Source organism: Eriocheir sinensis, chromosome 42 (genome assembly GCF_024679095.1).
Source record: "Eriocheir sinensis breed Jianghai 21 chromosome 42, ASM2467909v1, whole genome shotgun sequence".
Classification (NCBI taxonomy): Eukaryota; Metazoa; Arthropoda; class Malacostraca; order Decapoda; family Varunidae; genus Eriocheir; species Eriocheir sinensis.
The window spans coordinates 1,094,786-1,106,612 of NC_066550.1; the positions used below are offsets into that span (position 1 = coordinate 1,094,786).

The 11,827-nt window shown below is 43.0% G+C and overlaps 1 long non-coding RNA gene across 4 annotated transcripts; it reads right to left on the reverse strand.

Annotated features, from left to right (window-relative positions):
* Window positions 1–568: 568 nt before the first annotated feature.
* Window positions 569–9,619, reverse strand: LOC127009789 (uncharacterized). Of its 4 annotated transcripts, none has more exons than XR_007762263.1 (4): window positions 3,926–4,591; window positions 2,975–3,225; window positions 1,601–1,784; window positions 569–961 (listed from the first exon to the last, which is right to left on the reverse strand). It is a non-coding gene; the product is annotated as an uncharacterized LOC127009789 (long non-coding RNA). The 4 variants fall into 4 exon arrangements; XR_007762262.1 differs by lacking the exon at window positions 569–961 and adding an exon at window positions 9,177–9,619 and having other exon boundaries at window positions 974–1,784; window positions 3,926–4,529; XR_007762261.1 differs by lacking the exon at window positions 569–961 and having other exon boundaries at window positions 974–1,784; window positions 2,975–3,198.
* Window positions 9,620–11,827: the final 2,208 nt, after the last annotated feature.

An 11,827-nucleotide genomic window follows, 5' to 3' on the forward strand; every position in this document is an offset into this window, starting at 1 on the left:
TTTTTTTGCCCAGGGCTTTATTTTGCTCTCCAGCAACAGAATGATTTAACTTGCTGTTAAATAATTGTTAACAGAACCTATAGCTATTTTGATTTCTGGTCTTAAGATAAGTGATTTACAGACGCCCTCTCCAGTGAGAGGGCGTCTGTAAATCACTATCTTAAGACCAGAATCAAACATTATTTAACAGCAAGTTAAATCATTCTTAAGCTGCTGGAGCAAAATAAAGCCTGGGCAAAAAATACAAAGTCCAGTCGCCGCTGGATAGCCAATATGGTCCTTGACGCACTGTACTCCTGAAAAAATCTCCTTCAACTCATGCAGGATAGCATTATTTATGGTACCTTTCCTCAACTATTTCTTCATTTTGCCAACAAAAATCACCATTATCTGTGAAAAATAAATAAAACAGGAAACAGAATATTCAAAAATAAATTAACTAACTCTTCAACTCCAATATTAGGGAAGTAAAACTAAAAACTGAACTGAAAAAAAAAAAACTAATGAACAATAATAATAATAATAATAATAATAATAATAATAATAATAATAATAATAATGATGATGATGAATACAGTATTAACTGCATGAAACATTGCAAGAAGTTAAGGGGATTCAAACAGAAACTGAAAATAACAAATCCAGTAATCTTTTCCTTGGAGAATCTTTTGTAATGCATGAGATGAAATTCCTTCCATTACTTTCCCAGTAAAAAAGAACCGTATACAAATACTTAAACCATACTCTGACATGGCTATTGTGATCAATCACCTAATTAAGATCTAGCTATCTATGTCTGACAAAACACCATCTTGTGATGAATGTGCTGAATCATTTGACTGGGATTTCAACCTTTGTGCTCTACCTCCACAACGATCGCTGGAACAACGGAGATATTTCATAATTGTTTGACCAATCTCCTTCTCATCTGTAGAAAATTGTGGCTTCATGAGCAGCACTCCTGTCCAAAAATAATGTGATGTAAATATATTAACTATACATTATTAATTCTGTAAAATCTAATGGCCACTGAAAGGCTGCTGTTCCCCTACTCTAGACCTTCTCATCACCTCCTCATTAGTCACCCTGTCATCCCAGTCAGGTGTTACTTAAATAGGGAAGGTTACAGTGGCGTAGCTACGGGTGGGTGGGAAGCCAATAACCCCCAGGTGCCTAACCACTGGCCAGTGGGCACAGCTGCCATACGGCAAGGGAACGGTGTTCCACCATGTAGGACTGAGGAAGCATGCAGGAACATTATGAATAATTTCTACTCATGACTTACTCTCGAACTCAAGTACAATAAATATTTTTCCTCTGCTTGAAAGAAAGTATAAGATTTATCAAACTATCTCTCTGATGCCTCACTCCATTCAGGAACGTCTAACAAAGAGGTGGCCACAGCAGAAGAGCTTCCAATTTTTCTTTATTCACCTGGAGGATAGTTTCTTTGAATTGTTTATGGGAAGAAAACAATATATTCAATGTTTATGATAACCAACATAGCAGTCTTCTAATACCAACATCAAGTATTATTTAGCATTTCTTAAGTTGGACTGTTCTAATTACATGATTCATATATACTTGAAATTGTACTCACCACACACCAGTTGACAAAGCTTTGTTGACTTGAATCCTATCTTGGTGAAATTCTCCTTTGTTTTCCAACACTTCTTGCCCTCCCAATTGAATTTCTGTTGCAGTCGATTTGACATGACAGTATCCAAAATTGACTTTACTGCAACTCTCAATGTAGTTCCTCCCAAAACCTTCAGCCGTTGTACCTAAAACATATAACTTAGATAATAATATGTTCTTTGTTATTTTTTATCATGCATTTGAAGTATTTTCCCAACATACAGTTCGCTTGATTTAACTACGACTAGAGTGTGATCAACTAGTTTTGCAAACTCAAACTAAAGAACCTGACTGCGTCTTTCACACACAGTTAGGCTAAAATATGTAAAACATTATTCCAGTTTATTTTGTTATCATTCATTGTTACACAACCTTTGGTAATCATTACCAAGGGCCTCTAGATGCATAAACACAATCAAAAAATAAATAAAAGGGATCACTTAAGTAAACTTAAAACAAGGGACAAGAAAGGAAAAAAAGGAAAACTTGAAATGGTTTCTTAATTTAATAACAAAAGAAATTATATTAATACAACAAAAATGAAAGTGAAATATTTACAAGTTCCAAAAGATAAGTCCAGTTACTACTTTAAGATAAAATAAGCACAACAGTAAAGTACGGTAAATAAATAAAATCACAAATATGAAGACACAAATAAATCCTACAACATAACACCTAACCCGCAGACACACACACACACTAAGTTACCGGGGAAATTCACATTATGTTGTACTTACACAAGACTAGAGAGGAGCGGTAGGGGAAGGGAGGGACCAAGGCACCTGGAATGCTGAAGTGAAGTGAAGGCAAGAGAAGGACTTTTTATACAATTCAAAAGAGGTAGGGAAAGAAACACAAAGGGGTGGAACAAAACCTTATTTTACACATAATTTAGGGCAGGGATTGGTCACAATTAGTGGGCGGAGAAGTGAGTGGACACGATGACAGGGTATGGGCAGTGTATGGAGGTCATTGTAGGTCACACCCAAACATGGATAGTTTTCTGTGAGTGGCTCAGGAGAAGGGTATGGGAGGAGTTAAGGAAAAAAGCAAAACAAACAAACATTTTTTCTATGAACGGGTGAGGGAGGGAGACTGGGATGGACAGCAGCTGCAGGACACGTGTTGTTGACATGATGCCGTAGGGCTAAAGGGGCACAACAAGACACAAGTTGAGACATAAATAGACGGAAACAAGATACTGGACACACAATGATATAGTTGTAGGACATACATACACACAGACAGACACAAGTAAATATCATAAAAATAGCATGGATCGCTACACGTAACATCATTCAAATAAAGTGTTAATAAAATTATTAATTTTACTTACCATAAGCTCTTTAAATTCTTGATCAGATGTCAGTCTTCCTTCAAGAGCATCAAATCCCTGAAGTGTTTCAATTGGTAGTACATCATCAACAGCAGTAAAGTCATATTCCTGTGATGATGATGATACCGACTGCATTGTCAACAGCTGGTGTAGCATATCCTTCTGCGTTGCCATTAGTTGTTGAAGCAGTTTAGTTTGATCTTCCATGCGTGTCTCACATCTTGCTAAAGCAAGTAGAATAGTCTTCAATTCTCAAAGAAAAAGTTGCCATAGAAATTTCAGATTCAGATTTCTAAGTCACTAGAACAAGCAGAATAGTATGTAGAATAGTATGTAATGAAATATCACACAGTGATTTTGTTGTTAGTCAGCCTTTAACTCCAGACCATACCTTACCATGGTGGCTTAGTCCACATTGGTAAGCCCATGTATCTTGTGTAAAGTGCATGTTAAGGTTACTGTAGCGTTAGAATGGCTATAGATATAAGTGTAATCTGTAACCAGTGTGACCTATGTCTATCAGGTGCCTTAGGATATACTTGTGTACATGCCAGACTGTAATGTTAACATTACTGTAGTGCTGGAATGGCCGTGTGTAGATTTGATTTGTGACCAGTGTGATAAATTCAACTATGTCCATCAGTTCCTGGAATAGATTTGCATGCAATCATTCTGGTCTACAGGTACTCTGATTAGAGTGTATAGGTTCAGTAAGTCTTTTAAACAATGATGTCATGTATGAAGCTTGAAAAAATTCCAGTTTCACTACTATTTGACGAGAATTTTTTTTCATGAGGTATACTAATTGAATATCTAAATTACTTATATGAAACATGATAAACAATGTATACAAATTAAGCTTTTATCAATATTGCAAAAAAGTTAAAAGATAAATGTAAGATATTACAGCTACACCCAAAATGTTTATGCAAAGTTAGCAGCATCACTTACGGTCAGAATGCGTGTCTCTGTCAACCTTAGGGATGCAAAAAGCATTACTTCTTTGAAGAGATGGGAAACCAGAAACACGAGGGGGTTCTGGAATTGTGCTTGGGCTTGGCTGCATAGTTGATGTATCTCCAGATGAGTCAGAGCAGTCTGTGTCTTCATAAAGTGTTTTACGCTTCAATCTGTAATGATAAATCCTGAATAATAATTTCAACACCTTTGAATTAACATCCTATCAAAGGTGCAACTTCAAAGATTAACTAACTGCAATCCCCAACTTGTCTGTGATTGAATGTGTACCATAGGAAATCAGGGGACAGTATGAGCCTACATGAGGCCAAATAATACCTCAACAGGAAGAAAAATACTCACCCTAAAAGCCAAGTACTCACACTGGATAGGTAGGCCAACTTTCCCCAGGCATGACTTGGTCCTTGATAGCCTTTTGAGTTTTCTGGGAGTCTCTGTATGGAGGCCATCTACATTTTCTTTCATTTTTTGAAAGCCAAATGCTTGGAGCAACATCCACCTCTTGTGTTTCAACAAACACAACTACACAAAACTCTTTGGAAGTCATGCTGATTGATTGAATCACTGTGGCTGAAGGCTGTGAACAAGTGGAAAAGCAGCAAATGAATTTTGTGATAATTGTATCAGCAAATATTTTCTTTGGATTGGCATGTAAGAAGATATCTTCAAATCATTTTGCAGTGTTTTAACTTTGTAAATTCCTAAATTTGCAGATGATAATGGGTAATGAAAAACAATTTCCTTAACCTGATATACTTGATATATTATACTTATATTATTAGGCTCACATTTATTTGAAATAATATTTTGAATGCATCCAATTTCATTGTTAATCATTACTCCTTGATCAGCAGGTGTGACTTTAAAACAGTATTTTTCCAAGTATAATTCCTTGTACTGCTGGCATACCATTTCATCAACTAAAGGGCCTTGTGCGTGAATCTTTTTCAGGACAGGATAGATATGTTCTTCCACATCCATACTTATATTTCTTTCTGAAATCCTATTGATAACTTGAGATAAAGGGAAGTTGGGTTTCCTCAAGAGATTTTTTATGACTCCCAAAAAGTTTTCAAATTCAAATGCCGAAAAACTATCAAGAGTACCATGTTTTGCGACATCATCAGGTAGATGCCACAAATTACGAACATTGTAAACAGCATATCTTTTCCCATATATCTGGATAAAGTGCTCAGTGAACTTGAGTAAATAGTCTTTTGCATACTCAACAGAATTTGGAATATCTTTTCTGGACAAGAGATTGACTGCACTGAACAGCAACATGAAATTGTTATATATGTTGATGTCAGTGGTATCTTTCAAAACCTCATGATTGAGGCAAATATGAGGCAAACTGTATCGGGCCAATTTGGTTTTAGTATTAATTGGTTCAATTAACATTTACTGATGTAAGGCCGACACCGCTAACGAAGCGGTTTGCTGCAACAGTCACTCAGCCACCGCTGCCGACACAACCCCGACAGTAGCCGATGCTGGTCCAATAACCCCATGTTTGCTGGGGAGCGGAGGGCCAGGGTGTGGACGGGCTGTAATTGGGACAGGAAGGAGGGGAGGGCCAGGGTGTGGACGGGCTGTAATTTGGACAGGAAGGAGGGGAGGGCCAGGGTGTGGACGGGCTGTAATTGGGACAGGAAGGAGGGGAGGGCCAGGATGTGGACGGGCTGTAATTGGGACAGGAAGGAGGGGAGGGCCAGGGTGTGGACGGGCTGTAATTGGGACAGGAAGGAGGGGAGGGCCAGGGTGTGGACGGGCTGTAATTGGGACAGGAAGGAGGGGAGGGCCAGGGTGTGGACGGGCTGTAATTGGGACAGGAAGGAGGGGAGGGCCAGGGTGTGGACGGGTACACTTGGGACAGGAAGGAGCGGAGGGCCAGGGTGTGGACAGGCTGTAATTAGGACAGGAAGGAGCAGAGGGCCAGGGTGTGGACGGGCTGTACTTGGGACAGGAAGGAGCAGAGGGCCAGGGTGTGGACGGGCTGTACTTGGGACAGGAAGGAGCGGAGGGCCAGGGTGTGGATGTGCAGCTCATCAAAATGTAAGATATTGTATCGACACAAACTAGTATAATAATCATAAAAACCACCAAATAGCAGAACAAGACTATATCGTCAGTGCGTCGCGAACTGGTACATATATGCGCCAACCCATGCCTGGTACATTGGTGCACCAATACGCAATAGAGGGAAAAAATATTTGTGGTCCGCGATTTGGTATATATTTGTACCGTGGATTTTTACACTATACTACAGGCTATCCTCTCATAATGATACATAACTCCTCTCTCTGCAAAAGTCCAACGGACACTGGCGTGGTGGGCGCCGTGAAAGTTCCGCAGAGCAGGAAAGAGCGCTGAGTTGCCAAACGCGATTAATGTGTTAACAGACCTTAAAACTATCAAGCTTGCAGCTTTGGTCGCTGGATATTGTCCATTTATGTGTAGTTCTGTCTTAGTATTGTTACGAATATCGCTTCAGATTTATTTAGGTTAGTTCAAAAGACATATTTATCAATGAATATATTATTGCATTAGCTTATTATCAGTACACGCACTATTTGCCTGACCCGGTGGCCTGTGGCTTGCCTTCGGTGCACCCACCACCGCCCTGATCCCTCCCACCAACTTCAGTTTCCCCGTCCTAGGGCTCAATGCATTCAGGCTAAAAATCGGGCAAACAGAGTACTAGGTTTCATCTCAAGGAGCGTGAGCAATAGGAGCGCTGAAGTCATCCTCAAACTTTACTTAGCACTAGTTAGACCTCATCTCGATTATGCAGTTCAGTTCTGGTCCCCCTATTATAGAATGGATATCAAGATGTTAGAATCTGTACAGAGGAGGATGACAAAGATGATTCAGGGGGTGAGAAACTTGCCTTATGAAGACAGGCTGAAGCAGTTAAATCTACACTCTCTAGAAAGGCGAAGGTTGCGAGGAGACTTGATCGAAGTTTATAAATGGATGAAGGGATTTAATAAAGGGGATGTCAATAAAATTTTGAGAGTGAAAGAGCCAGGTAGGACGCGTGGCAATGGTTTTAAGTTAGACAAATTCAGATTCAACAAAGACATAGGCAAGAATTGGTTCACCAATAGAGTGGTGGACGAATGGAACAGGCTTGGGAGCCATGTTGTGGGTGCCAATACCATAGATACATTCAAGAAGAGGTTAGATAAAGCCATGGATGGTGAGGTAAGGTGGGGTTGAGTGTACAGGAGCTGCCTTGTATAGGCCAACCGGCCTCTTGCAGACTTCTTATGTTCTTATTTTTTTTTTTTTTTTTTTTTTTTTCAGCACATGACTTTGTGTCCCAATGTCCACCACTGGTGTTAGTGTTGAAGTGAGGCATCGAGACAGTTGCTGTGGTCAGTACTTGTTCCGTCCCTGCTGCCGCTGACTTAAGGACTCCTTGGTGTATCCCTCGCCTTGCCTGCTCAATTGGTCACTGAGTGTGGCTTTGAAGTAACCTCGCCGCCTTCTCCAGCATCTCTGAGGTTCCTCAAGGCCAGCCAACTCCTCACATCCAGAGTAGTGTTGCAGTGGAGGCTGTTAAATAATTGAGATTTTTTATGACTCCCAAAAAGTTTTCAAATTCAAATGCCGAAAAACTATCAAGAGTACCATGTTTTGCGACATCATCAGGTAGATGCCACAAATTACGAACATTGTAAACAGCATATCTTTTCCCATATATCTGGATAAAGTGCTCAGTGAACTTGAGTAAATAGTCTTTTGCATACTCAACAGAATTTGGAATATCTTTTCTGGACAAGAGATTGACTGCACTGAACAGCAACATGAAATTGTTATATATGTTGATGTCAGTGGTATCTTTCAAAACCACAGGGCCTGTATATAGAAGAAAACTTCTTGACTCATTTGCTTTGAATCTATCAAGTTCATCTAGCGACCTTGGTTTACGGTTGAATTCCGCAGGCATGAATTTTGCTACATTGACCAGGTTTTTAGATATTAAGTTTTTCTTGTGAGAGCCTATCCTTACATTTAAGGGTCCTTTGAGCCAAAGATTGAGAAGTTTTCTCATAACACCCAAATACACTAAGTGCATAGGATCCAATACAAATTTTGACACTAAACAATTTGTCATATTCAGCTTTTAAATAGTTGATATACCTAGGTGGTGATTACTGTCACTTTGAGCAAGAAAATTTTCATCTGATCGTGGTAGAGAATTCAATTCTGGAAATACCACAGTTCCAGCCTCATATTCCCCCACCTGTTGACACCTCTCACATCCTGAGTAACCATTGTGAGATGTGATTCTTTTAAAGAACTGTCGTGCTGGGGCATCACAAATAAAGGAGGCTGTGTGGACTGGGATAAGATGCTCACCAAGCTTATACCCATTAGATACAAGTTTCAATTCATCAATGAAATCTTTCAAAAATTCATCAACATCATTAGGTTTTGACATGCCATAAAATATTCGTACAACTTCTGGAGAACAGTTGGGTTTAAGTCCTTCACACTGAAAATTAATCAGTATTGTCCAAAATTGTGCTCTAGAGCTCCGATGTAATGGTATGCCATCACAGTTTATTTTCAAAGACAAACCATTGTGTACAAGTAGCTGAATGGACTCTTTAGATGTATGTCTTGTTTCATATTTATCAATAGTTTTGAGCAAACCAAAATGGTAATACTGGCCTCCACATTTTTGTGTAATAAGTGATGTTTGGTTGACTGGAGTTTTGAGCAGTGTGCGAGCCTCTGAAGGAAGGGACGCATCATAATTTAGTTTTAGAATGGTTAACAATGAATTAATAGCTGTGTGAGTTATTTGATTATCAACAGCCCATTGTAGCAGCTGGCTTTGTGCATTTTCTGACACAACTGGAGGTACTTTTGGATGAATTGTGATTTCACAGTCACTATCAAATACTTTTACTTCATTACTAAGTGAAGAACAAATTTCAGTTTGCTTTCTTTTGTGATCATCTGTATTTAACACCTGCTGAGCTCCACAATCTACATCCTGCTTCCCTTCACATGACAATATCACATCATCATCACCATCACCCAGAGTCAGTAGTAGTGTGTGCAAGATTGACACACTGACGAGGGATAGATCGTTGGGCGTGTTTGGGTTGGCTTGTATATGGATGCTGACAACATTTTCTCTTAGCTTTTTGGGCTAATGTCCACTTTGAAGACTTCATCTTTCAAAGATTTATCAAAGATAACTCACCACTTGTGTGTAGAGTGGTAAATTGTTCAACGATGACGGGACGGCTTCTTGGATGAGCCGTTTTACAACGTAAACAATATTTAAGCGGGAAAAGTTCAACTTGATCTTGATCTTGAACGTTCGCTGCCTGTAATCCCGATCGGAAAACGGATAATCCATTTTTTTGTATGTTTGCATAAATGCAGTGTTATACATTAGCTCATGATTGAGGCAAATATGAGGCAAACTGTATCGGGCCAATTTGGTTTTAGTATTAATTGGTTCAATTAACATTTACTGATGTAAGGCCGACACCGCTAACGAAGCGGTTTGCTGCAACAGTCACTCAGCCGCCGCTGCCGACACGACCCCGACAGTAGCCGATGCTGGCCCAATAACCCCATGTTTGCTGGGGAGTGGAGGGCCAGGGTGTGGACGGGCTGTAATTGGGACAGGAAGGAGGGGAGGGCCAGGGTGTGGACGGGCTGTAATTGGGACAGGAAGGAGGGGAGGGCCAGGGTGTGGACGGGTACACTTGGGACAGGAAGGAGGGGAGGGCCAGGGTGTGGACGGGTACACTTGGGACAGGAAGGAGGGGAGGGCCAGGGTGTGGACGGGTACACTTGGGACAGGAAGGAGGGGAGGGCCAGGGTGTGGACGGGTACACTTGGGACAGGACGGAGGGGAGGGCCAGGGTGTGGAGGGGTACACTTGGGACAGGAAGGAGGGGAGGGCCAGGGTGTGGACGGGTACACTTGGGACAGGAAGGAGGGAAGGGCCAGGGTGTGGACGGGTACACTTGGGACAGGAAGGAGGGGAGGGCCAGGGTGTGGATGGGCTACACTTGGGACAGGAAGGAGGGAAGGGCCAGGGTGTGGACGGGTACACTTGGGACAGGAAGGAGGAGAGGGCCAGGGTGTGGACGGGCTACACTTGGGACAGGAAGGAGGGGAGGGCCAGGGTGTGGACAGGTACACTTGGGACAGGAAGGAGGAGAGGGCCAGGGTGTGGACAGGCTACACTTGGGACAGGAAGGAGGGAGGGCCAGGTGTGGACAGGCTACACTTGGGACAGGAAGGAGGGAGGCCAAGGTGTGGACAGGCTACACTTGGGACAGGAAGGAGGGAGGGCCAGGGTGTGGACGGGCTACACTTGGGACAGGAAGGAGGGGAGGGCCAGGGTGTGGACGGGCAACACTTGGGACAGGAAGGAGGGGAGGCCAAAGGTGTGGACGGGCTACACTGTGGACCGGAAGGAGGGGAGGGCCAGGTGTGGACAGGCTACACTTGGGACAGGAAGGAGGGGAGGCCCAAGGTGTGGACGGGCTACACTTGGGACAGGAAGGAGGGGAGGGCCAGGGTGTGGACGGGCTACACTTGGGACAGGAAGGAGGGGAGGCCCAAGGTGTTGATGGGCTGTAATTGGGACAGGAAGGAGGAGAGGGCCAGGGTGTGGACGGGTACACTTGGGACAGGAAGGAGCGGAGGGCCAGGGTGTGGATGGGCTGTAATTGGGACAGGAAGGAGGGGAGGGCCAGGGTGTGGACGGGTACACTTGGGACAGGAAGGAGCGGAGGACCAGGGTGTGGACGGGCCACGCGTGTGTAGGGTTGCCACCCTGACCTCAGGAAAATACCAACATCTTACTCTCCAATACGGAACTAACTGTATTTTAAGTTATGGGTCTTGTCTTGTTGCAGTGTAGGTGATGTTCACTTTGGGCGACTTGGGAGTCCACCGCCCCAACACTGTGCCCTACTCCTAGGGCCGCTTTCACTTTATTTGTTTTGATCGTTACCAATGGCGGTGATCAACGCATAGTTTTCCACGTGAAACTGGCCTATGGGGTAGTGGTAGAGGAGGTGAGAGGTGTTGAGAGTGTGTGGTAAGGTGCAGGGCTGGGCTCACCCCGCAGCCGCCACTACCCCATAGGCCAGTTTTACGTGGAAATACTATAGCGGCAATCACCGCCATTTGTAACGATAAAAACAAACAAAATGACTGTGAAAGCGGCCCCTAATGTGCCTCAGCTGGTCAGGGAGGAGCTACTCTCTGCCCCCTTGGAGTAGTCGTGTGTAGGACAGGGGGCTCATCAGGGATCCCCTGCAGAAACAGGTCAAATTTTCTCCTGAAGGTCTCCATGCTGCAGTTTGAGGTGTCCCTGATGTCCCTGGGCAGGCAGTTGAATAGTCTTGGTCCCTCGTTGGTAAAGCTGGCAGCATGTATGGACCTAAGACATTGACTGACTGTTTCAATGGATGTCCTGGGGCAGGTGCGGCCAAATTGGGGGTGTGTCTGGCGTGTTATCCCTCCTTCAGTTTGTGGTGATGGGTTAGGCACTTGCTTCTTCAGTGTTAATTATGTAGTACTATCTCTTCGTCTTTGGATGGAGTAGAGTTGCAGAGTCTTGAGCCTGTCCCAGTAACTCAGATTTTTCATTGAGTTCAGCTTCCTTGTGAAGACCCTTTGTGTCTGTTCCAGTCGCTTGATATTGTACATTTTGTGTGGGGACCACAGATGGCACAGGTATTCCATTTTCGACAACACCAGGGACTTACAGAGCGGGAGGAGGTGTTCGGGTTCCCTCGTCTTGAAGGTGCAGAGTATCCATCCTGTCATCCTGCTGGCCGTCCTTGTGATGTCAATGTGCTCAGTGGGTGAAAAGTCATTACT